The following is a 3698-nucleotide window of genomic DNA, read 5'->3' as shown; positions in this document are numbered from 1 at the left end:
TAATAATTTTTTTATAAAAAAATTATTAAAAATTCAAGCTAATATTTATACGTAACTCTTATACATATAATCTATATTTTTGAAAAATTTGATTAGTTTGATAAGACATTAATTTTTTCCTGAGATGTACAAATTACTACTAAAAAAATTTGTCGTACATAATTTTTTAATAACATTTACATATTGATATTGTAAAAATTTTGATTAAACAATTAATTGATCAGAATAACTGACATGATTCTATTTATTGTGTATCAGACTTCTAAAAATTATAAATCTTTTATTTAAATATAATATTTTAGCTAATCGGTTTTGATGTAGTAGAATATCCTTATTCAAATAGCTTACGTTGTAGATCATGATCGAAAGAGTTTCGGCTAGCAATAGAAAGTTTAAAAGGCAAGGAATTTGAGTCCTATAGAGATGAAAAGAAGTCGATTATCAGTTTGCTCTCGGTTCGGAAAAATTCAGTGTACGACTATTAGTTACAAGTATGAGGAATTCGCAGCAACTACCATACTGAAAATTATTAAGGCCGCTATTTCGTGTGTGCGCACAATGATTTTTTTTTCGGGGCTTCGCAACCTCTCAGATTGACGAATCGTTGTGACAGATTTTCATGTTACGAGCATTGTCTTTGTTATCTACATTTTAATTGAGTCTCGCAATAATTTGAATTATGTAAGTAAGAGAATTAGAAGATTAATTCTTAGTTTTAGTTATGTGAATTGAATGCGTGTATCGCTAAAGTCATTTTACAGATTGAAAATTTATACAATATATCGTAATTGCTGTTTTGGGAATGTAACTTAAGTGTACTGACATCGCAATATTGTAACGTGAGATTAAATTGCAGTAGCGATAATGTGCACCGTAAAAGAATATTTTTGGCATTATTCAGCATAAACAAAAATAATACAACACAACATAACTTACAAGTAATAGAAATCCTGTAAAGTAATATAGTAATAATAGCTTATAATTGAAACTTTTAAGTAAATTATTTTGAATATTAAGTAACATCGCGATCTCGTTATCTTTTTCTGTCGTACAAAGTTACTTTCGCTAATGCAATCTAATTTCCGCTTATAGAGAACTCTTATACTCGTTGATTCTTTCATCCACATAAGATTGCGTCTCGCAGAAAACAAACTTTTGCGCGGAGACGTTACTTGCTACTACACTCATTCTCGATTATAAAACCTACTGGGATGGAATAAAAAGGAAACGCCTGATAAATGCAAATTGTTTTGTATCATCCTGCAGTTGATTTTAATTTTTTTCGCAATTCACGCGCTGCATCGCCGTTGTCACCTCGCCTCGTGGATAAAAACCAGCTCAAAGTTAGGCAGTGTCTGGAGAGCGTCGCTCCACGATCAATAGTGACTGCTTTAACATCACATTCGATATAAAGGCCCACGGTATATATATATTCACATATAAAATTAATCAATTAAATCGCATCGTCCGCAGCGTTTGCAGTTTCAAGACGCTTTATAGACGCACAAGTTAATTGCGCCCTGAGCGGTATATAGTGGAGAAAGCGACAAGGAACATGTGTTACAATTCCTCCGCAGAATTAATTAATTTTCGCATCGTTCACATTAATTTCCATCATTAGCGACATCATTAGTTTAATAACGATTAATTGGTAAATCAAATTGTACGATTACTTCATTCTATCAATCTTATTATCTAATTATTCAATGGGTCGCTAATCGTTGCGCCGACGTACATAAATAACCATGCCGCATATTATAACGCATGATAATCCGTCCTTGTTTAAGAGGACTATTGTTGACGTAAACTTATCTGAAAAGCTTCGCCACGTGACTATAATGGATATAGTTCGCAAGTTTCGAGCGATACCGCGGTAGATCGCGAGTGCGCACACCGTGTATGACGGGGAATGACCGAAATGCAGAGGAGGGGCACTTTACATTCTCGTGGAGAAAACGATCGCTCGAATGAATAAACGTAATCGGAAGGTGCAAGCTTACGAGTGCACACGCACGCAGTGGAGGGGGAGGAGGGAGGACGGGGTTTATAACAGCAGAGACGTGAAGCGATGAGGAATCGCGCGTGTGGAAAGTTCTCCTCGCCTGGGCAATCTCGCGTACGAATGCACTCTGAAATCAAGAATCGAAAATCCTTGTAATAAAGCCTTGCACTCCACTCGCAGACCCATAAGAGGATTGGATCCATTCCACACGCTCACACGGGAGCTCTCGGCATAGGAGTGAGAGCCCGCGTGTGAAAAAGATCATTTCACGTATGTACATATACAAGGATCTTAGCTTTAAAAGTTTAATTATAGGGTGTGGCGTATATAATAGCTTGGAGCTGGCAGTACTGGCGTAATCAGCTTTGGAGTATTTAGATATCGTATTTACGTGCGATTTTCAATTTTTGTAACGGCTCGAACGTTCCGATGCATATTTCTGTTCTCTTTATCCATTTTTGTTTAAAAATTCTCTCACATGAAAATTTAACAAAGTATTTTCGTTATCATGAAAGGTACAGAAAATTATTGTAATTATTATATTTATGTATATATAATGCTTATATATTAAAATTAAATAAGTTAATGTAATTGAAATAGGAAATATACAGTTTGGATTACACATCGATTTTATTGCCTTTTAGATATGTTGTAGGAGAAGTTCTTCTGAATAATTCCTCGCAAGAATTAAATCGCAGACGGCATTAGTTTAGGAGGTATAATGAATTAAAGTTTTATAATAAGGTTATTTATATTAAGACATTTTTTCGATACATTACTTCGATAACATTGACCTTAATATATGTTATTAAGGTCATGATCCTGAGTGATCTTCAGAAAATTTTAGTCGCTCGCTATTCATTAAATAGTTATTAACAAATAAAGTTGACAATATAAATGTATGTTTAACTTTATAATTTAAACCTATATGTGAAACTTGCTTCGCTTTGTAAAGTGTATGGAGGCAGTGGGTTCCGCCCGACCCTCCCCTATGGATCGAGGAGCTCCACCCGGGTGGAAACTGAATTAATCCCAATCAAATTTTAGTTTTAATTAAAAAATAGATTTTAATTGAAACCTGTTTTGCGTGGAAAGTTGTAAACCCACGTAGAATCTCGCTTTGCGTGAAAAGTTATAAAATCATGTGGAACCTCGTATAGATTTGTAACTTTATAAAATCAATGATAACATAAACTGCACATTTACCAGAAATTTTCCAAAAGAGTTTAAATTACACACTTTTTTCTTACATGTTCAATAGACGTACAAATATATCTGAACGTGTAAGATTATCAACTATGCAAATGTTCGAGCGCGTAGAAACTCAATTGAGTGGCTCTGTCGCTCCATTATTATTGTAATACATTGGAATACGCCATGCCAATACTCGCTGATGGGGATATTTATCTCGCACTTGACTTAACAACGTAACATTTCCCTTTATCTTTAACAACAACAGTAACAACATGTTTTTCTTCTGATAGCAATGTATTTCTTAAAATATTCCGCGGATGACGAGGATTTGCGTCCCAACATCCACGCACGCACATCACACAATAGTTAATACGGATAGTTAATTTTACAAATACGGATGGGATTAAAGCGGAATCGATCGCGAGCATCTTGAGGTCTTTCGTAGGCCTTTCTACGAAGTATGCTCTGATTTTTATTTTTTCCGCGTTTTAACTTAACGTGC

Source organism: Wasmannia auropunctata, unplaced genomic scaffold (assembly GCF_000956235.1).
Source record: "Wasmannia auropunctata unplaced genomic scaffold, wasmannia.A_1.0 LD336106.1, whole genome shotgun sequence".
NCBI lineage: Eukaryota > Metazoa > Arthropoda > Insecta > Hymenoptera > Formicidae > Wasmannia > Wasmannia auropunctata.
The sequence above is the reverse complement of the archived record's forward strand: the minus strand, read 5'-3'. Positions refer to the sequence as shown.